Genomic DNA, 24,567 nt, shown 5'->3' on the forward strand with positions numbered 1-24,567 from the left:
GGGAGAAAACCAGAGCACCCGGAGGAAACCCACCAAGCACGGGGAGAACATGCAAACTCCACACACACAGTGAGCGGGAGCGAGACTCGAACCCAGGACGCTGAAGGTGTGAGGTGAACGGTGAAAGCCATTGTGCCGCCGAACCGCTGAAGATGTCACTCAAAATTTCAAAAACACTTCAGGAGTTTTGAAGTATCTGATTCTACAGTTCGCCTGGAAACAAAGCTGACCTGATGTTCGAACTTCCCTCATGGAAGAAGGAAGTCAGCATGTTACAAGGATCATCTAAACTCTGGATTTTCCAAATGATGTTGCTCATGGTATAGATTAATTAATTTCACGACTTCCTTAAATGAATAAACAGTGATTTGTTGCTTTACAAGATGCCTTACTGCACACACACACACACACAGATCAGGCATAACATTATGACCACTGACAGGAAGTGAATAACATTGATGATCTCCTCATCATGGCACCTGTTAGTGGGTGGGATATATTAGGCAGCAAGTGAAAATTCTGTCCTCAAAGTTGATTTGTTAGAAGCAGGAAAAATGGGCAAGCGTAAGGATTGGAGCGAGTTTGATAAGGGCCAAATTGTGATGGCTAGACGACTGGATCAGAGCATCTCCAAAACTGCAGCTTTTGTGGGGTGTTCCCGGTCTGCAGTGGTCAGTATCTATCAAAAGTATCCTTTATGTCCTGCAAGTCCTTTAAGTCCTGTAATTTTCCTTTAAGTCCTGTAAGTTGCGAGGTGGAGCCCCCCAAAAGATCTGCTGCTAACATCTTGGTACCAGATACCACAACACACCTTCAGGGATCTAGTGTAGTTTATACCTTGATGGGTCAGGGCTGTTTTGGCAGAAAAGGGGGACCAACACAATATTAGGCAGGTGGTTATAATGTTATGCCTGATTAGTGTAATAGCATTTTATATAATATAGTATATCATATATAATATTTATTTATATGATAAAAAAATAAGGTGAGTCGTGTTGTGTTCTCCGTGTGCGTTTGTGATGACGTGAGGTGCCCCAGGGTTCGATAGAAACCAGACCAATGCTGCTGGGGCGCCAGAAACGATCACACTCGGATTCACACAGCAAACGTGACCAGTGTGAAAAGCACCTTAGATAAATGAAGGAGTACAGAAATTCCCACAGAGCACTGTGTGTGTGTGTGTGTGTGTGTGTGACATCAGCTTCCAAGTCATTGGTGAATGCTTGCTCTGGTGTTCTCTCATTGTACCACAAGCAGACATAATAAATAATAGGAATAAATAATAAATAGCATATGCGTGTGTTGTGCTAAAAGGATCTTAACTATTAGCTTTCTGCTAGACTTTATTCGACTCAGTTCTGTGTGTTCCTGATTCTGAAGTCATCCATGCACTCCGTTTAATCTGCATACTTATATTCCTTCTATGCTCAGCAGTGTGTATGGAGGCTCAGAAGCACATGATATAGTTACAACCTCGAGGTGTGTGAAGCAGGTCACTTTTTAACGTATATAATGTTGTTTATTTTAATCTCCGGGTGGCTGAACCTACATACACATGAACATGCATATCTACTGCGCAAACCGGAATAAAAATAAATATACTAAGAGCTGGTTCTCCTGAGTGCCTGGGCTACTTCGATGTCCCTCGCTTTCAAACTTAATTATGTCATCAAACTCCACTCAAGTCTCAAGCCACTCGGGCACAAGTCTGAGCGGACATGATGTGGTCTGAGTCAGCAGGGAGTCAGTGGACAGTGTGGCAAGGCAAGGTCAGCGGGACGCTCAACTCGCAGATATGATGCGTCAGAGGACAAGCAGCGTCATCTGGCTGAAGTTCACCACAGCACGAGAGAGAGAGAGAGAGAGAGAGATAGAGAGAGAGAGAGAGAGAGAGAGAATTAGGACAGATGAGAGCTCGCCAAGTCTGCACACCACTTCTCTGCTCCTCACTCCAAAACAGTAGCCACAAGCTATACTCGATGTGTGTGTGTGTGTGTGTCAGGCAAGTGCAGATGCCTTGTTTACATTTCCATCAGTCGGCTCCAGCCCAAATCCAGATGCTCTTAAGATAATAAACAAGTCCTCATTGTCTTCAAAGGTTAAAAAGATTAAACTCAATCTAAGTGCAGCAGAAGATAAACGCATGTTCGCTCACACACACACACACGCGTGCGCACGCACACACACACACACACACACACACACACACACACAAACCTCACTGACCTTTGAAGTCTGGAGCAGATCACTGGTGAAGGTGATCCATTTTAGCCCGGATTAATTCCGCGTCTATATCGGATAGCGAGAGCTCAGAAGTGAATGATGTGAGGAAACCTGCGCGAACTCGGCGAGAGGGAGGGAAAGAACGCGGGACCCAGATGGATGCGCGTATGTGACGTACTGCTTTGGAGCTGTGATAAAGCCTCGTCTTACTCCTCTGGCTCTCCCTCTTGCTCTAGCTGTCAGTGTGCTCTGCAGAAACAGCACCGCTGCCATCACCGGCCTCCATCATGTGTCCACAGGGACGCTGAAAATCAGATAAAAGACTCTAACTAGATAAATCTCTGTCACAGCAAACTGGAATGAAACACTTTGCTACATATTTGCCTTCGACACAAATTTACCGTGGACTCGAGACCACCCGATAGAGAAGGACAGCAGAATCAGAATCAGAAAAATCAGCTTTATTGCCAAGTATGTTTGTGGCATACAAGGAATCACAAGCTCCAGTACACAGAGACATCGACAACAATACACAGACAATTAAAAAAATAGGATAAAATAAAAATACGCATAAGATGTTGATAGAATAAGATGAAGACCTGAACCTTGTAGGAGTGGGAAATCTGAGGAGGTCTAATGTATTGAGAAATATGATTGGGCTGAATTAAATCACAAGACTTTTAGGACACTAATCTCTAGCACTATTTTAACACGAATATAACTAGCGGAACTAGTTCCTTACAAGTAGTTTTTTTTTTCCTTCTTTTCATTGCTCAAATCCATGAACTCAGGTTTTCTATGAAATGAAATGTACTGCTGTTGGTAAAACTAAAGCTAAACTCAAATATCAGAGAGCTAAAGTTCATGTCCAGTCGCATGTTGGCTCACATGTTCCCAAACCTTCGACTCAACTTAGACTAGTCTTAGACTCCTTCATCGTTATAGACTCGGCTATGTCCGCACTAATCCGATATATAGATCTGAAAACTGCATTCTGTTTTCCGTCTACACTGACATTTTATCAGAATTAAAATGTCTGAAAATGTTTAAATCACTATACTGGACGTGTAAAATCCTAAGAAGCTTTGAATTCAATAATTTCTGTGAAGCATTTTTATTTGAGCTGATGCAGCAAGAGCAAAGTATGAAGTTGTATTAAATGAACAGACAAACAGGTGAAACCTTCAAAAGTAATGGAATCTGACTATTGAACAAAATGACAGTAATCTTCAACAACGCTATTAAACTGGATAGAAGGCACAGCTACAGTACACCATCCGCCATCTTGTTAAAGAATGGGTCACATGACTAAAAATACATTAGTTTTTTAGCTCAGTATTTTTGCAACAACTTCAAAAATTAATAAATTTAAAAAAATAAAACACTGTGGATTGATGTGGACTGAGTGGATGTAGAGAGGATATACGTTTTCAAATGTATCCAGATTAATATAGACATAGCCCCAGACTCAAGACTGAAGACTCCTGAAATTTCAGCCTGAAAAAAAATACAAAAAAAACATGAACGAAAGTCTAATGAATTAATAAAGGACTGCCAGAATTACACAGTAAAAAGAACAGCTCTGTTCTTTTCCCAACTTCTGTATGCGGCTTTGTGTGTCATTTCCGTAACTGCCAGGCACAGTAATTTATTGTCATGCCATTTGTGTGCAGCTCGCAGCAGTACATCATAACACCAGAAAAAAGCACTGCAGTGTTTTTCGGAGAATATAATCGAATATAATATTGCACTGTTTTACTGAGATGCAAGAAAATCCAGTTTGCAATCTGAGAGCATGAATACAGATTCATCCCTCAGCCCAGACACTTGAGACTCGACTCGTCCCTTAAGCCCAGACACTTGAGACTCGACTCGTCCCTCAGCCCAGACACTTGAGACTCGACTCGTCCCTCAGCCCAGACACTTGAGACTCGACTCGTCCCTCAGCCCAGACACTTGAGACTCGACTCGTCCCTTAAGCCCAGACACTTGAGACTCGACTCGTCCCTCAGCCCAGACACTTGAGACTCGACTCGTCCCTCAGCCCAGACACTTGAGACTCGACTCGTCCCTCAGCCCAGACACTTGAGACTCGACTCGTCCCTCAGCCCAGACACTTGAGACTCGACTCGTCCCTCAGCCCAGACACTTGAGACTCGACTCGTCCCTCAGCCCAGACACTTGAGACTCGACTCGTCCCTCAGCCCAGACACTTGAGACTCGACTCGTCCCTCAGCCCAGACACTTGAGACTCGACTCGTCCCTCAGCCCAGACACTTGAGACTCGACTCGTCCCTCAGCCCAGACACTTGAGACTCGACTCGTCCCTCAGCCCAGACACTTGAGACTCGACTCGTCCCTCAGCCCAGACACTTGAGACTCGACTCGTCCCTCAGCCCAGACACTTGAGACTCGACTCGTCCCTCAGCCCAGACACTTGAGACTCGACTCGTCCCTCAGCCCAGACACTTGAGACTCGACTCGTCCCTTAAGCCCAGACACTTGAGACTCGACTCGTCCCTCAGCCCAGACACTTGAGACTCGACTCGTCCCTCAGCCCAGACACTTGGAGACTCGACTCGTCCCTCAGCCCAGACACTTGAGACTTGACTTGTCCCTTAGCCCAGACACTTGAGACTCGACTCAACTCTCAGACTTGAGTCTCATCCCCAACACCTAGAGCCTTGAGGTTTAACTAATACGCCAGCTCAGACACTTGAGATTTAACACATCCTCCAAACTCAGAGACTCAACTCCTCCCCCAAACTCAGAGACTCAACTCCTCCCCCAAACTCAGAGAGTCGACTCCTCCCCCAAGCTCAGAGAGTCGACTCCTCCCCCAAGCTCAGAGAGTCGACTCCTCCCCCAAGCTCAGAGAGTCGACTCATTCCCGAAGCTCAGGGACTTCCGACTAGACTCATCCCCCAAGTTTAGAGATTTCTGACTAGACAGCTCAAAGACTTGAGACTCGACTCATCCCCTATGCTCAGAGACTCGACTCATCCCCTAAGCTTGGAGACTTCAGACTTGACTCATCCCACAGCTCAGAGACTTGAGACTTGACTCATAACCTAAGCTCAGAGATTTCAGGCACGACTCATCCCCTAAGCTCAGAGACTTGTGACTTGACTCATCCCCTAAGATAAGAGACTAAAGACTCAACTCATCCCACAGCTCACAGACTTCAGGCGCAACTCATCCCCCAAGCTCAGAGACTTGAGCCTCGACTCATCCCCTAAGCTCAGAGACTTGAGCCTCGACTCATCCCCTAAGCTCAGAGACTTGTGACTCGAATCATCCCCTAAGCTCAGAGACTTCAGACTTGACTCATCCCCTAAGCTCAGAGACTTGAGACTGGACTCATCCCCTAAGCTCAGAGATTTCAGGCACAACTCATCCCCTAAGCTCAAAGACTTGTGACTCGACTCATCCCCTAAGCTAAGAGACTAAAGACTCAACTCATCCCACAGCTCAGAGACTTCAGGCGCAAATCATCCCCCAAGCTCAGAGACTTGAGCCTTGACTCATCCCCTAAGCTCAGAGACTTGTGACTCAAATCATCCCCTAAGCTCAGAGACTTGAGACTGGACTCATCCCCTAAGCTCAGAGACTTCAGGCACGACTCATCCCCAAAGCTCAGAGAATTCAGGCACGAAGTCTCAGAGACTTGAAACTCGACCCATCCCACAGCTCAGAGACTTGAGACTCAACTCGGCCACAAGCTTAAAGACATGAGACTCAACTCAACCCTCTGCCTTGACTGCGTCATCACATCCTTGTGATAAAATGTTTTGACTGTGAAACTGCTTTTGCGTATAAGTATTTGTTCCAATGTAATTATCCTATCTAATTTTCCACACTCAAACCCAAGACATCATCATCATCATCATCATCATTACCATCATGCATTCTAACCAAACATAATTAATATGACATCCTTATTCCAACGAATTAAAGTAACATGCCAAATATATTGATTTATTATTTAGTCTATAAACATTATATATACAGACTATTGCTATAAAATAATGAAGGCAGAGCAAAAATAAATAAACCCTGTGCACAAAACACATGTAAAACACACACACACACAGACCTTATTACAGGAATGAGCGCTCTAACGAGAAAGAAATTCAAGCTTTTAAAATAAACTCACCTCTTCAATTAGTAACAGCACAGCAATTTCTTTTTTTTAAAACACACAAACAGCGTGAATTGCCCAGGACTGTGGCAACACTCCAGATATAATAGCTAAAACCAGATGTGATGCTGCACCATTCCTTTGTTCCAATCAGATTTAAAGCTACAGCGCAAAAAGGATTTTTTTTTAGGAAGGGGAGTGAGAAGAAAAATACTGTGTTTCTGCTCTGAGCTGGTGCACGTCACTCTGGAAATCCTAGGATAGCAATTCTGAACAAATCACAGTCTGAGCTGTCAGTTTCAAAACGTCAGGATTAAATTAAAGGTACATGACATACGGCAGCTCGAAGGAAATGCGGCCAATGCCCCGCCCACAGGTTTCACAAAGACCCTGGACACACATCAGTTGGAAGCATAACTCCAGGCTTACAAAATGTTCTCCTATGAGTAGATCACAATGGCATTTTTCTATGAAAGAAGACATTACAAACATTATCTTTTATACATATGTTATGCTCTTCCATCCTGTTTGCGCACTCGGCAACAAAGTTTCCAGATTGATGGCCAGTGTTTTGGCCATTCTGGGGCGATTTGTTCTATCGATGAGCCACAAGTAAAGAGTTACCAATTGCTCCATTTCTGCATGTTCCTGGTTCATAAAGCAAATAGGGGCAGTGGTGATTCAAGTGGTTAATGCTCTGGGATGTTGATTGGAGGATCAAGGTTCAAGCCCCAGCACCACTGTCGGGCAATTGAGCAAGGCCCTTTAGCCCTCCCTGCACCAGGTGTGCTGTATCACAGCTGCCCCTACGCTCTGATCCGAACTTCCTCATCTTGGATACGTCAAGAAAAGAATACCACTGTGCTGTAATGTACGTGTGGCGATAAACACTTCGCGCTCTTAGTTCTTCTTCTTCTTCTTAAAAAGATCTGTCTCTAAATACATTACCATCAAACAACGATTCAGAACAAGTAGTCTGTGCAATAGTTCCAGCATCGAGCATCTGAAACGATTTCCCAACCAGGCAACTACGAAACTATCAACATGCCCAGATAACACTATTTATCCTGAGCACCCAGGCTTACAATCAAAGCCCAAATCTTCCAGTTTAAGCTTAGGTCTTAAACAAAAATATAAAAAAAATAAAAATAAAATGACAAACCGTCAATCACTCAGCTATGACCAACCAGCCAGGTCACAAATCCCAGGCTTCAGCTTGAAAAACCCTCCAGAGTTCATTTCATGTGCTGGTAGCCTTTAATTGTGCCCAGCATGCAGCCATCGCGGCCCGTTATTCTGAAGGTCATGGTGAAGACGTCTTGGAGCTGCTTGCCTTCCGCTTTTCTGCTGCTGCATAGACCAGCAGGGGATCGAGGCCTGTGCCATTACTACCTCATTAAAAAACCATGGTGGTACTTAAGGGACCTCTGTCTCTGTGTTTAACAGGAGAGATTTAAAGCTGGCAAGAGATGGCCTTCACTTAAAGACTATGTGAAGTATTTAAACATCAGACAGGAAGACTGGTGCAGTGAGATTGAGCGGTTCTTTGGTCTTGAACATGGCTGGATTTCATTCTCCTTTGCTCTCATCAGGACTTTCTACAGCAATGTAGATAAAAAAACAAAACATTTTTAACAAGACACTTCTCTCATACTCAAGATATTCAATAGTTCTCTTTTATAGGGAAAAGCACTGCAGAAGATTACAGGCTGAAATGACCAAATAAGGATATGAACATAAATAGAGGCAGGCGAGAAAGCACGTAGAGGACAGAATGAATAAATATTAGCCCACATCTAGTTTTAAACCCATCAGAACCTGAGTGGCTCTAATTAAAAGTACATCACAGAAGCCCTTGCAGATTAAGAGGTGCACGATCAGAGGAGAGCGATATCCACTAAGGCGACCCTGCTAGGAGTCTGTGTGTGAGACGCAGCGCCGAAACATTTCTAGAAAAGCCTGATGCTGGTGCTTGCTATGCGTGAGCTTCATCATGAGGTCTCAGTGGAGGGAGCAGTCAGTCAGCTGAAGTGTTGAGAACGTGTGAGACAACTGACAAGAAGGGGAGAGAGAGAGATTATGATGAGAAATAGAAGTGATTTGATAATAGATGTAAACAAATAAACACCACATACTAGGGGTAGGTGATGTGATAACAGATCACAAAAATTTCTCAGATATATAATATATCGAATTAACAAACTGCCAGCAGAACAGCGGCACTGCTTTTTAAATACCTGTGACAGAAAACTGTGAAGTTTTAATTATACTCATGGATACGGTTCCCTCAGAATGATTTCAGTCTGCTGTATGTTGTTATTTCGACATGAACGGCTTACACAGAAACTCGTATGACGCACACTCGGCGTAATCTAGACTTGATAACCGACGATGATTTTAATGAAAAACGGATGATGTTTTCTGTAAGGAGATGCTCATTTCACATTTTTGAAAGGCGAAAGGCATCTCCTATGTCTGGCTTTGTATCAGTCATAGCAAAAGCTGCTCCTTCACATTGTCCAGCATGGGACTGCAAACTCCTCTCAGTAACAAACTTCTTGTCTTATCAACGGCAAGATAAAGAGGGAGTGACAGTTTTTAAATAATGGAAATATCTTGCTTTCCGGATGTTGCACAGCAATAAAAAAAAATGAGGATGTGTCATAGGTGAACTGCACACCAACCAAAATCGATCAATCGATTCAATTCTTACACACTATTAGCACTAGTAGTTTTCAACAATCGTTTTTTTTTTCTTCTTCTATTTTTCATCCTAAAGTAAAAAACCATTTCATCATGCAGTGATGAAATGCTATGCTATGATCCAAAATGGTACATTTTCGTACAGAGCATTATCCATAAATCATGAACATGACCACAGAGTTTTCCAATTTGCAAATGAGCAAAAAGATATAAAAAACTGGATGAGTTTTATTCTAGATGAAATTCCAAATGAATCATGATTCTATCAAATGATTCAAAATCGATGTACATTACCAGTCAAAAGTTTGGACACACCTTTTAATTCAATGTTCTTTGTTTAGGGATTTTATTTTCTACATTCTAGAACAATACTGGAGATTTCAAAACTATGCAATAACACACATGGACTTAAGTATTCCATATGTAATGACAACAAAACAACAGTCAGTTGTTATTTTAAGACACGAAGGTCAGGTGTTCTGGAATAGTTCTTGCAAGAACAGTATTGTCAAGTGCATTCGCAAAACCCATCAAGCACCATGATGAAACTGGCTCACATGAAGACCATCCCAGGAAAGCAAGACCAAAACTGACCTCTGCTGCAGAGGAGAAGTTCATTTAGAGTTACCAGCCTCAGAAATCACCAATTAACAGCACCTCAGATTAGAGCCGTTATGAAGGCTTTACAGAGCATCAGTAGCAGACATATCTCAATATCAACTGTTCAAACGACATTATAGTGTATTTCGGCCGCCTTCAGCATTGTTTTACAATGTAGAAAGAAATAAACATCAGGAAAGACCATGGAATTAGAAGGGGTGTCCAAACTTTTGACTGGAGGTGTATAAAGCATCATAATCAGGCTGATGCAGAAATCTTGAACTATTCCAAAGATCTCTGAAGAAAAGTGAAGGTATCACACCTAGAAATAAAGCGCTGTGGCAAAAATCTATATTTGAGCTACATAATATAGTGCTGATGTTTAAATTGCTGACGAAACAGCGCCGACGTGATGAAGATCTACATGTTCAGAAACGGCAAAAAGTAATTTTAACCGAGAGGTTAAAAAGTTATTTTATTGGCAGTTACTCAAAGCATAGTGACATCAATAAGAGCATCCAGTTAAGGTTTATGTTATTCTGAACGGAGGAAAATGATAATGGCAGAAATGATAAAGAACGCCACCCAAGTATTCGATCTTGAGTTGTGTTGTCATGTGTAAAATAAGAGGATAAAAAGGTAATAAACCAACAAAGAGACCATGTCGATTGACAGGAGCTAAATAAACATTGCAGATTCGGCCTGCTGAGAGAGACAGAAACGAAAAACAACATGCTGACAATACCCTAAGGGCAAAAAAAAAATAAATAAAAGTCAGTGCTGCTCCATAAATAATGATGAACAATCTCCAGTGTCAGAGACGCAAGTGAGAACAAATCAGAAAACGAGTTATATGTACATCTAATGTCCAAAATTGAAGTGTGAGAGTGCATAAAAACGCTGCCACCATCACCACATACAAACGGATGGTAAGAAGAGGGAATAAAACATATACATTAGAACCAGGCGCTCTCTGGTAGGTGTGGAAGAGATGGTGTCATCTGTAAGAGGATGCCAGATAAAGTAGTCGCAATAATAGCGTGCGAGACATCTGTTGGGGATCCGGCTTTCAGATGTGCTACAGCATGTGTCTGCAGGAAGACAGAGCGTCAGCAGGACCGCAGAGATTTCCTACTCCTTCTGCACTGCTACGTCTGCGGTTAGGGCGAAGAAACAGATGTCCTGAATTTTTTATATGAACCAGGACCCAGGGCAAAAATGGGAAGAAAAGAAAAGAAAAAAAAAAGCTTAATTCAGCTTAATTCGTTGTAATGCCAATTGTCGAACCCACTCAGTATTTGTTGTGTTACTAAAACAGAGATTTAAAAATGTGGAGCATTCAGTAAAACCAGTCAGGCCTGCTTTAAATAAGCAGATCAAATTCAAAGCACATATGTGTGTGTGTGTGTGTGTTTGTGTCCTTAAAACCAGCGTGCACCTGCCAGGTCTGGAGTTCACTCTATTTCAGTATGAGCTTTGCACTTTGTTGTTGTTTTTTTTTGGGGTCCTCATTTTCCAGGTGCACCTGACTTGCACATCTTTCAGCGTCATCAATCGGTGCTCTAACACGCGAGCTCTCTGTTCCAGGTGGCCGGAGTAGGAATGCCAACCATCTTCCCTCTCAGGTTACAGTGCATGATCAGACAGTTACCTTATAGTTTATTGACGTTTTCAAAATACACATTAAAATGCATTTCTGTCTCCTTTTTCTAGCAAAAGCTCCATCTTATTATGAATACTTCTTCCGGCTTTTCCCTTCAGGGGTCACCACAGCGAATCATCTCTCTCCACCTATCCCTATCTTCTGCATCCTTAACACTTATACCCACTAGCTTCATATCCTCATTTATTTCATCTATATTCCTCCTCTTTGGCCTTCCTCTTTTCCTCCTTCCTGGCAGCTCCATGTCCAACATTCTCCTACCAATATACTCACTCTCCCTCCTCTGGACATGTCCAAACCATCTTAATCTGTCCTCTCTAACTTTGTCCCCCAAACGTCCAACATGAGCCGTCCCTCTGATGTACTCGGTCCTAATCCTGTCCAACCTTGTCACTCCCAAAGAGAACCTCAACATCTTCAGCTCTGCTACCTCCAGCTCTGACTCCGGTCTCTTCCTCAGTGAAATGTAAAAAACAACAACAACAAAAAAACTTAAGCTAAAGATTCTGTCGTTTCCTGTGGGGAAAGTTTTCACACTTTTCCTTCAGTTTAAAGACACTCCAAGAAACGCTCGTTTCTACTGTCTCCTGCCAAACACCAAAACTAAACCAAGTACTGGCTGGCTTTAAGATGCAGAACAATAAAATATAGATGACATTTAAAAAGAAGCGATGCTTCCAGGGGGTTTAAGAAAGATACTTAATTCCTAGCACAGATACAGCCTGCATGCATTAGCTAACTGATGTATGTCCAGAAATCTTATCCGGCAGGAAGAACAACAATTAAGGGATTATATTTTTGTTTCAGTTCCTTTTGGCTTTAGTTATATAACGACAATAAAATGAATCCAATAGTTTCCAATAAGCCAAACATCTAAAGAAGACGAGTTGAGGGGGAAAAAAATAAAATCTAAAATCGCAGTTTGTTCTCGAATGATTTTAAATCAATGTACAAAACTGAATACAATGAATTTTACACAGGTTGATGAGGAATACTGAACTACTAGCAAATATTTCTGAAGAAAAGTGAAGACATCGTGCCATCGTTAGAAGTAAAGCAAAACCATGTAATATACTGCTGATGTTTAAAGTGATGACAAATTCTGGAATTTCCTTCGTGATCAATAAAGTATCCATCCATCCATCCATCCAAATTAGTGCCAATATTACGAAGAGTTACGAGATCAAATGCTATTCAGAAATGGATTAAAAGAAACGTAATATGAGTCAAATAAAACTACTATTATATATAAAAAGTTATTTTATTGTCCAATTACTTAAAGTATAGTGACATAAATAAGCTTATGTTATTCAGAACTGAGGAATAATACACACACACAAATAATATGCAAAGAGACGTTTAAACAATATTTAACAATAACTGAATAACTCTTCTTTTTTTTTAATGGTTGATTATTTTAATGCTTGTGAAATTTTTAGGCATGTGGTAGACTGTAATGATCCTCCACTGATGTACCGCAGCATGGAATCATGAAACACCCACAACCCAAGGCATATCTGCACCCAGTCTGTATCTGTAACAAACAAACTCAATTTCAACGGTTATCAGGTTTACTCTCACCTACCGAGTCTTGCTGCACAAATCAATTGTAAAAAAAAAAATGGATAAACCTAACTTCTCTATCAAACACACCAAAGCTGAGATCTCTGCTTTTTAAACACATTAAAAGGAAATAAATTTGAAGCCAACAATATGAGAAAGTTCAAGGGAAAATAAGACAGTCATGCCCTGCCATATTTACTAACAGATATTTACTCACAGTAATGTAAAAGATGAATGCAACATGTTTTGCATTTGGGCATGTTCTCTTTACTGAAGCTCATGTTCCATGTTTGTTGAGTAATTAGCCTTTATTGGGGTCAGACATTCACGCAGAACGGCCGTGACGAGGCTGAACAACCGAACAGGTGTGGCGTGTCAGCTGTCAGTACACACTCAACATAAAACCCGAACCGAAACGGAACAATTGTGAAAATATCTCCCGACGTGATCAGCTACGCCTGGCCGAAACTGTAATAACTGAAATGACGACGTTATAAATGCTGCACAAATGGATTATTTAGAATAAATGTGTTTCTGCAGTTCCAGATTATTATTAAAAGATTATTGTCATAACAGTAATAGATTTTACATAGTAGGAATTTTGCGTGAAAATGATTTAGCTCTTTTAAGGGTTTGCCATTATCAATAGTAGTTTTTTTGGAAAATAGTTTTTTGGAAAATAGTTCATTTATTTTAATGCATTTTTAATGAGTTCCAATTTACAGAAAATCAATTAAACAAAAAAAAAAACCCTAAATAAATGATGACATTGCATCAGTATTTCCAGCAGAAACACAGGAAACCCATCTCTGCCAGCTCAGGTCAACTCATCTCAATAATCGTTTGCGTACGTGTTTCATAATTCCGTCACTTTAACTCTACAGCCACCTACAGATCGTCTACCGGTAGCTCAGGTAGGTATTAGAGCATCAAGGTAATTGATTCAGCTTGTTTACAGCCTGTGGTCTGAGCACAACCTTCGACCATGTTAAGGTGAGTCACGTGGACTTGGAAGCAGGTTGTATCAATAGCCGCTTAGATGGAAGAGTGACCAGCAAGTGGAGAGCAGATGGCATCGGACGCTGCGACAGAATAACGTTTCCCAAGAAATCTACAATCACCGAGTGGGAGAGAAATTTCCAGATGCTCAGTTTGGCCTCGGGTTCCTCCGAAGACTACTGGAGAGCAGGGGCCAGCCAGACAAGGGCAGATAATGTTTTCTTGTCCTTATCAGCTTGTGTGTTTTATTCTGGTGTAACGATAAGAAAAGCATATTAAGAAAAATGTCTTGAGAATATTTTTTAAATTATATAAACTTACAACAACATTACACACACTTGCAAGTGCTTCTTGAGAAAATGTCTATTTCCACATTTACACGACTGAGAATTTGATAGTCCTGACACTTTAAGTGCTTTTTTTTTTTTTAAACAATACAGCACCACAATTTCCACCACAATGTGATAAACGTTATAAAACGTCTTCAAAAATATCAACATGGTTCCACACAACGTTTGTGAACACTTAAACTACTTCATTAGCATGAACATTTAACTCATTTAATGTTGTATTACTGAATATTAGCAATATGGCTACATTTGGTCATTACACTTTTTCAGTCAAACCCAGAGAGTAATCTATACAATCCACAAAATGAACAATCAAACTAGCTAAAAATAAAGCTTGTTTGATGTTTGCTAGCTACTTGTGATATTTAGACTTAAAACACAAAAGAAAAAGGTCCTTCCTCAAAACCCATGCCTGATGCTAGCTTGTATTCATGGCTGCTAGTTTGTTTCATGCTAAGTGAAATGAATAGTGGCCTCTGGTTTATTTTGAAACACTATTCCACAACAATATTAGCTAGCAAGCTAGCTGCGGCTTTATTCCTAAACTAAACAAACTCACTAACATTACACAAAAACCTCAGGCAAAATGGCTAACTGAGAATTTTTCCGTAAACAATGCCACGCTAGCCAATTCAGAGACAAGTAATCCACTCCACTTTCTTCAGGTCTGAGGAGGGAGGCTAATATACTGATACTGAGATGGGGGTCATTCAGTCTGCACGCTTATTCTTATTCAGCATCACGATAAATCATGAAGCCAATCCTATCCACAGCACAGTAAATACGGCAGAGATGAAGGTACAATTTGGAATCTGGGATTATTATGAAACCACAAAACAGAGCTTCTTTATCCTACTTTCTCTCACAATCTGCTTCACTTCTGTTCGGGTTAAAGAAGAAAAAAAAAATCCTGCTTACATAACACACTCGTCTGAATCTGAATCTTAATCATTACTCATTAACTCCATACAGAAAACCAACCCAAAGACTGTGATTTAAAAATGACAGATGGAATAATTATTGTTTTACGTAAGTCAGCTTTTCTAACAGACTCGGGCTGTGCTACCTGTAGGGAACACTGCGTACAGCCGGCCGAATTCCCCGTCAGCCTGGGCCATTTTTTTATCAGAATCCTCTACGTGAGAGAGGAACTGATAAAATATAAACACTTGTTTTCAGACCTTATTGGTTGTGCCTGTATAATTCATGGATCTTTGCTGTATCATGTCAATTCAAGATTTAGGTGCTGGTGGTAGTATACATGCACACACACACACACTCTCCTTTCTGTCTCTCTCTCATACACACACACTCTCTCTCTTTCCTTTCCATCTGTGTGTGTGTGAGAGAGAGAGACAGAGAGACCAAAAGGAGTATGTGTGTGTGTGAGAGAGAGAGAGAGAGACAGAAAGGAGAGAGAGAGTGTGTCCTCCTTTCTGTCTCTCTGTCTCTCCCCTTTCTGTCTCTCTGTCTCTCTCTCTCACACACACACACTCTCTCTCTCTCTCCTCTCTGTCTGTTTCTGTCTCTCTCTCACATACACAGACACAATCTCTCTATCTCTCTCTCTCACACACACACTCTCTCTTTCCTTTCTGTCTGTCTCACACACAAACAGACTCTCTCCCTCACATACTATTTCCTTTCTGTCTCTGTCTCTCTCTTACACACATTCTCTCTCTCCCTCACACACACACACACAATCTCTCTCTCCTTTCTGTCTGTCTCTCACACATACACACTCTCTCTCCCCCCTTTCTGTCTGTCTGTCTCTCTCTGTCTCTCTCTCTCACACACACACACACCCCATATATTATCCCAAACATACAGTGGAGTGCAAGCATAGCCTGGATGAAATGCCAAGCTGACGCTTAACAAAAGCTTCTGCTATCTGTGCATAGATTCATACGGCAGGCTCTGCGCGTGGCCGAACCAATGACAGGTACATTACCTTCAACAAAACACCCATACTCCCACAAAAACGTGCATTTCACGGGGCTCTAACAAAGCCGAAATTGCAGGTTATGAACACTGGCTCGATAAACTACCTGAGATTGGGTTATTGGTGAATCTTAGCCTTGCACAGTGATGCCAGGAAAGAGACAGCAGAAGAAGAAAAGGGCAAGAAAAAAACAAAAAAACAAGCCCTACCTGCAGGATCATAAATCATTCTGTACAGTACAGGACCAAACAAAGCTTTATCAGTGGAACATCGGACACCTTTCACCTCTCAGAGATTGTTCCATCTGCTGGATTATCCAGGCTCCAACCCTCGCAGGACCAGCAGTCACTCCGTATTTGTCACCAGTATCTGCATCACTTAATGGCTGAGACGCCATCCTGTTGGCTATTTATTATTATCTACTCATTTACAGAGCACTCTTGAGAATAATAAATCTGGATTTTTTAATTTTTTTTTTTTTAACATTCACACAAAACCGGAGCGCTAATCCGTTTTCGGGGGGAATAAATAATTCGACTGCATGCACATGTACGTTTTACAAAAGAGCACTGTGGGATGGAGAACGCGAGCCCTGGAAGCAGTGAATGATGAAATGGTTGCCCTCACCCTCAGCACTGCCTGCAGTCTCATAGCTCTTAGAGAGTTTAAATAAAGCATCTATTCCCTGCAATGTGCAAGACAAGATACATGCCTGAACTAGTCCCAGCTGAGCCTTTACAACAATGACTTCAATAACCGAAATTCAGACTGGTGAGTGAAGGTGTCAGAAGTTAACAAATCCCAAGAGATCATGACCCAAAGCAAGGCTGCATGAACAAACACATTGCCAGCCACTTCAGGCTTTAAACTCTTCTGTTTGAGGAAAGAAAAAAAAAAACATTTAATGGATTACAGCTCGGCAGAGTGAGCAAAATCCCCAAACTCATTACTAGCTATAAACATGATTTGTACATCATCCAATAAAAAAAAAATAAACAAACAATGGTGATGCGGTTTTGGGGGTGGGGGGGTGAGGTATTATAGTGAGTATTTGAAGAGTAAGATCTAAGCAGAGATTAACAAAGATAAATTGTTATCTGGAGCAAATTATATTCAATCAACAAGAGTCATTTCTTTCTCGGTAGCCTTAACAGAAGACACGAGCGTGCAGAAAAAAACAAAAAAAGGTTAAGCTTCAACAAGATGGCACGGCGTAGACGTTGTGACCTTCCGCTCGGTGCAAGTAAACTATGATCTCATCACCGGTGCTTGATGGATACAGACTTTGTCATGTGCGTGAGCTCATTTTTAATTCTACTGAAAGACTGCGCGTGTTTGGAAGAGGTTATGAAACAGATTACAAAATGCACATGGGCAGACTTCTGGCTTGTCCCCTGTTTGAGCAGCTGGCTCGTTCTCAGTGCTGCACAAGGGCTTTTACCTGTACTTACGGGCATTATGCAATGGATATAAATACAAAGAAATGGTCCCGGCATGAGTAATAGCCGTGACCTGCAGGATGCGACTCAGACAGATTTAGTAGAGGATGAGACGGGGCAGCAGGGATGTGGCCTCTGGGAGCCTCGTAGGACGTCCCTGGCATTTTCACAGCGGTTTCATCAAGAGACAGGCAGAATCTCATTTTACCCTCCGCGCACACACACATGACCTAATTTAAAACTCTTTTAGCAAGGTTGTACGTGTTATCACAGGACAAACTAACGACAAATTATAGGACCTGTCAGTAACGCCCATCACTCCATAAAAGCTGAAAACAATAAAATGACAACTAGACGGTAAAAGAGCTGCTCCTAGGCACATATGCTTGCACAAATCCTCCATCCAGCTACTATAGACATACAATCAATCAGACGGTGCCATTTCTTTGGTCCAAACTCAATACCTAGCTTTAAGAGTCTTACTTATTCATTCCTTTTAGATTTCTTGTATTCCAGTCATTAAAATGAAATGACTGGATTTGACAAAACATTCATTCAATTCAATTCTCAGAGGTTTAATTATTTCATCATATTTCAACTCGCAGCATCTCGATGCAAGTCATATGATTTGATGCTTAATATTTCATGCTTCAGTACACACACATTTGCACCGACTCAGCAGCTCTCGGTACGATGTGAACGTCTTTCCCAACAGACTGTATCTTTGTGAATGCCATATTTCTTATACACTCCTGTGAACGATTTTCGAATATACATGCTTGTATCCAGCTTGATGAATGAGGCCTGATGCCTCTCAGAGCCGCTGCTGCCCAATTAGTCCGTTCATGCAAACAGCCTGCTCCCAGTCTCCACCAGAAAGCCACTGAAAGGCAATACTTCCAGTCCAATAAATCCACTCTTAAAACATATTCGCCGCACTTAAGTTTGAGTCACACTTTCCAAACGTTAATGCAGATCACCGGTGAAACAGAGAGCGTGACGAAGAAAGCGACACAAAGCAAAAGAGTTTTATTGCCTGGCTTGATACAGACACTGAGAATATTTCTGCCAAACAACCTGTTCAAATTAATCTGCAATTCATTCAGCCAAAGCGGGCAATAACATTCATCTAAAAAAAAAAGTCTCGTGACTTGAAATCTGAAAATATTCTCACTAACACAGATGACAATTTATACAGTGTGTATATGTGTATGTATATATATATTTGGAATACTTTCAGAGGCTAATCATGTGCTATGTTAACCCGCAGCACTTCCACCTAATAAAAGCACTGAAATAAAAGTGAAAATCACAGAGGGCCTCTTTATCAGCATTCGTACCAGGTGTATTTTATTATATTCTCCTCTTCCTTAGCTTCAGCAGCGCATCCATGAGCTCACTGCTTTGCCTCTGCATGCCTCAGCTTTTAACCTGTTTAATATTAAGAAAGGGCTATTTGCAGTGAAGAGTTAAAGGAAGGAATGGTATCACCTTTAAAGCTGCAGAGGCTCACTGGAAGCACTGGCTTTATTATTTCTGTGCATCCTACCATACATTAACTGTATTTACCACTGCTGCTGAAAAATTCAATAGTCCCTGAGGACAGAACGTAATAATATTAGTGCTGCAAGCTCTCGCTGCAGTAATTGTCAGATATTTACTCTACGCTGAGAGTAGGAAGCAAATTTAATTTGACATGTTTGCCGCAAAACACTGCTCGAGAGAATAATGCGGGCGAGCTAGACGCAACCGTCAACTCTGAACTCTGCCTTTAACCAAAGGGTCGATAATCAAAGTGGCTTTTGTGTGCCCTTGAGCTAAAGTCCTCGTCAGTTACCCAAAGCTGACCGAGCGCTGTTATCCCCATCAGACGGTCGAAACTGATTAACTGATGTGTACTGCATATACACACAAGGTTCCAGCCCATATACACTGTTAATGAGCTCTCTGTGATACTGTTTGACAGGCTCAAGGCTACAGGGTCAACTCGGGTTTCCTAGCATAACCCGGAACTGACACGAGACATACGCGTGCAAGCAGAACATGTTAAATCCATGAAAATACAACACAGCAAGACATTATATATATATATATATATATATACACACACACACACACATATATATATACACATATATACACACACACATATATATACATATAGGACACACCTTTTAATTCAATGTTTTTTGCTTAGGGATTTATTTTCTACATTCTAGAACAATACTGGAGATTTCAAAACTATGAAATAACACACATGGACTTAAGTAATCCATATATAATGACAACAAAAAACAACAGTTGTTTGTTTTACAATGTAGAAAGAAATAAACATCAGGAAAGACCATGGAATTAGAAGGTGTGTCCAAACTTTTGACTGGTAGTATATTTATATTATATATTATATATATATATATATATATATAGATATATATATATATATATATATATAAAAATTTTTGTTTAATTAATGCGGACACATTTTGGTTATTATATACAGATTACTGGTTATTATATATGGTTATATATAACTTGGATCATGAGTGCCATGATTTAGTGTCACATTTAGTCCTTCATATGGCATACTGCAACTCTCTACAATATATAATACCATTAATTAGTAGAATGACAAACAAAGATTTATACCACAGCACTGCTTGGTATTAGGCTTGAATCAGATTAGTGAGGTGTTGATGAATTTTCTAGAACAGCAGCTCGAACAGTTGGGGACAAATCGGATTCTAATAACAGGCTTATGTTCATGCATCATCACTTCTATAGAAACAGATTACACCGGAACTTCTATGGAGAATGGATTTTTATTATGTTGCTTTCTTAAGGAAACATGCATTTAGAATTTTTACAAGTTGTCTCCAGTGTCTGGTTTTCGGGACAGGGAATTCTTTTACACTTTTAAGTAACATGACAAGCTGCATTGTTGTCTTATTAACTTGAGGGTGGAACTCTAGATAGGGACCGACTGTTTATAGCTGCTATAATGCAAGCGCTATAACAGCAACAAACATGTTTTTAACATTAAACGTAATAAATGTTAAATGAACGGATATACGTGACGTGTCACTCTTTAACAGATAAAAATAGCTTAGAGGTAGCATTCTGCTGTGGTGTAAGAATTCTGAAGACACTTGATTCATGCTTTTATGAAACAAAATAATAATATCAATAACTGCAGGTTGTTAACATGTCGCTGATTATATTTGGCATAAAAGCAAGTGTGTTTTTCCTTACATATTGTCAAGCCCTAACTTAGGAGAACTGTAAAATGTATAGATGAGATCAAGAACTGAACCAAGCAATATAAAAACATTGCTTATAGATTACAGCATATATAAGGAAACAGTGACCATATAGATTCCAAGCAGTGCACTATTTAAGAAATATTATCCGATTCATCCTATTATCCTATTCATATTCTATAATATCCTATTCACTGATTACAAGTGATATGCAGCACATATTAAATTCTACATTGCAGTGCATTAGCTTAATGTCCAAACAACATAGCCAAGGCGATGCTGAGCACCCTTAATACACTTTGCACTTTGTGGGGATTAGGGAGAATGGCATTCCCCATTTCAGACACAGGGGTAGTCTTCTTCAGAGACAACAGAATGCAATAAGAGGAGAGTGACAGCATGTGAGCCGATGGTTAAACACATGAAACCGAATGCTTTGGGGAAAATTCTGGCCTGTAAAAATACTCGTAAATGAAGCCAAAACTGGACAAGAATGACAGAGGGGCAGAGGTTTTCAGGTTGACAGAAAGACTTCAGTCCAGTCAGTAATTAGTCATGATTTATAACTTGTCTTCGACCAAACATATTTATTCATCATGACAGCTCACTAATAATGTGCGCAGCGGCTTTTTATCAGGGCCTAATATGAGACCGCTTTGCTTACGGCATTCATGAGCAAGTCTGCTCTGAGAGTACAATGTCCTCAGCTGTCTTTTCAGTTGCAAAGTCAGTAATGCGGCACTGCCGCTGGGTGCTAAATATGAGGGGTGCTGTGTGTGGTTCTGGGCTGAGGACTCACAGGTCTCATATCTATGGCTGAATCTGGTTTAACACACAACAGAGAGAAGCAGGAATGAACGGTTATAGTGGTTGGCAGGAAGAGGGTGATGCTCTATTACGGTAATGAGCAGCAGCGGTAAGTCAAATGGAAACGCCGGTTTAGATTTTATTTCAACTGGTTTAGGTTTTGTGCACAAACCTATTTGAGGATTTCTAATGAAAGGAGAAAAACAGGGGAGTGCTTGCACAATGTGTTGTGACTTTTTTTTTTTTTTTTATACCACGGATGGTCAACAGTAGTCTAAGAAAATAAAATTCAGAATAAATCTAGCAATTCAAGTACATAACAATTCAATAACCGAGTATGGAAAAGTCCAGACACCTTTGGTTTATGTGAACACTATAATTTGATGGAAATTTAAAGGATAACTGTAAAACATGCTCCTTCAATCAAGGTCAATTTACAAGTATCGGGTATCAGTTAAAAGCGTAATGTGTCCATTGAAAGGCTTTACTGTATGCAAAAAAAAAAGAAAAAAGGAGTACTTAACTGTACATTTCCTTGCCTTTGGAGTGGTATAGTTATTTGCACTGTTTATATACATCTTTGTTTATAACTACAAATATTCAAGGATTATCCACTTTCTGAGAACGGTTTTAAAAAGGTACACCACATGCACCTTTCTAGATACAAGATATTTATTAAAAGTTTTTTACCATTGAGTGCACCACCTCAGCAACAAGGAAATGTCCAGTTTACTAGCTCAGTGATATTATTATTATTATTATTACTACTACATCATAAGGGCTAACTGAAATCTTAATCCCTAAACTGTAAAACAGATCTAACTCGTATGCCATGATACAAGTGTTGAGATCTGCATATAACAACACGTTGAACAATGATGCTCCCAAAATACTCCCTCACCTACTAAATCCTAACTTATTACTCGGTGCCTTTTTAGGCATACTATGTAGGGGAGTAGAGTGCAGTTTAGTATGCAACCAATTAGAGGTGCGTGGAACAGGTGCAGAACTCCACTGCGCTTTATAAATGCACTGCAACAGTCTTAACAAAGTGTGCTTTAAATCCCGCAGGCTTCGCGGATGTAAACACCAGGCCTTATGTACAAACAGTGTATGTTTATTGTACACACACACACTCGCGCGCGCGCGCCCGCCCGTGCACGGTAAGCTCCCGGACTCGCTCGCGCAGAGCGGAACTGCATTATGACAGACTTCCCGACGACAACAATGTGTCTCTTTCATTAGCAAACCGGGGCGCAGGAGCTTTGAAAAGCCGCCGAGAGAAAAGTTACTGTTGATATTTTGCTCACCTGATCAAAAGCACAGGCGTAAGCAAGCGGTGCGTGCCGAGATGTAGGAGACGGCGTTACATAAACACGCGCGCGCAAATCAAGCCGTGTGTAGTAATAACACGAGCGCAGCCTACGCAAACGCCAAAAAGAACACGCCGTTACTCACCGTGGCGCGCGAGTGCTACTGCAACCGTCCACGCTCAAGACTCATCAAAGACCGCGTCGTCGATCTCCATTGGATTGAACTTGAAAACGCCGCTTGTGTCCGCCGCTCGAAGCGCCGCTGTTCGCGAGGACCGAGCCGCCGCTCCAGCGTAGAGCGCACACCGTGTTTGATCAGCAGCGGCCTAGGATCCTGTCGGGAGCGAGCAGCGTGCAGGGACACATCCATCCTGATTGGCTGAACCGCATACAGGAACGCCCACAAACCAGGAAACCAAATAGCGTCGTGCTCGGGAGGATGGACTCCGAGTGGACGAATCTGATTGGTCTGAAAGATACGAGCATGGCCTATACGTCCCAAACCGTGTACACAAGCTAAATGGCGTCCAGAAGTCCCTCACAGTCCCCATTCTGATTAAAGCAGTCACATGGACATCACTGAGGGGTGTGAGAGAGGAAAGAATATTTACTATAAATAATGTACTGATGTCTGATGGAAAAAGGAAATGGATGGTGTAAAAAAAAAAATCAGGGTTGTTTATAGTTAGAGCGATGTTGACTGGGGTTTTAAAGGAAAAAAAAAGAAGACACTTTGGTTCATCTCACCAAAAATCAATTCCACAAATCATTTCAACAAATACAAATCATATACGCAGGTTTTATAGTCACCCTGTGCAGCTTAGTGACCAAACGGAAGAAGAAGATGAAGAAGAAGAACAAAAAGAAGAAGATGATGATGAAGAAGAAGAAATGATGAAGATGAAGAAGAAGACATTCTTTGCAATCTTTGTGGAAGCCTACATGGATGAAGTCTCAATGATGCATTCAAACATACCTCTGAAGCTCTTCTCTGTCTGCTAGCTTTCACGCTAGTGAACTCTCCATGTTTCTTTCTGATGTCAGCTAGTTCATCTTGGTAAGATGGTGAGATATCTTCACCGAGACTTCATCCATGAAGGCTTCAACAAAGATTACAAATAACTTCTTCTTCTTCTTCTTCTTCTCCTTCTTCATCTTTTTCTTCTGTTTGGTCAGCCAGAAGTATGTAGACGCCTGACTCACACATGCATATGTGACCTTTCCCTAAACTCTTCCCACAAAATCAGAAACACACAATTACACAAGATGTCTTTATATGCTGTAGCATTACAAATTCTCTTCACTGGAACTAAAAGGCCCAAACATGTTCCAGCATGACAATGCCCCTGTGTATAAAACAAGCTCTATATGACATGATTTGCCAAGGTTAGTGTGGAAGAACTCATGTGACCTGTAAAAAGCCCTGACTTCAAACCCAATAAACACCCTGGTTTTGAACTGGAAATCAGACTTGTGCCTCAGGCCTCCTCACCCAACATCACTGCCTGACCTCACTAATGCTATAGTGGATGAATGAGCAAAATCCCCACAGCTGTGGTCCAAAATC

The 24,567-nt window shown here is 41.2% G+C and overlaps 1 protein-coding gene across 10 annotated transcripts in view; it reads right to left on the minus strand.

Annotated features, from left to right (window-relative positions):
* Positions 1-23,355, minus strand: part of adarb1b (adenosine deaminase RNA specific B1b) — a 188,303-nt gene extending 164,948 nt beyond the window's left edge. For 5 of the 10 annotated variants that reach the window (XM_058392413.1, XM_058392412.1, XM_058392411.1 and 2 more), the window contains exons 1-2: positions 23,146-23,355; positions 2,227-2,527 (exon numbers count right to left, since the gene is read on the minus strand). The gene's annotated coding sequence lies outside the window, so the exon portion shown is untranslated. The remainder of the gene's footprint in view (positions 1-2,226; positions 2,528-23,145) is intronic. The other 5 variants (XM_058392417.1, XM_058392416.1, XM_058392415.1 and 2 more) reach the window with 1 other exon arrangement.
* Positions 23,356-24,567: the final 1,212 nt, after the last annotated feature.

The sequence above is a fragment of the Hemibagrus wyckioides genome, linkage group LG06 (assembly GCF_019097595.1).
Source record: "Hemibagrus wyckioides isolate EC202008001 linkage group LG06, SWU_Hwy_1.0, whole genome shotgun sequence".
NCBI lineage: Eukaryota > Metazoa > Chordata > Actinopteri > Siluriformes > Bagridae > Hemibagrus > Hemibagrus wyckioides.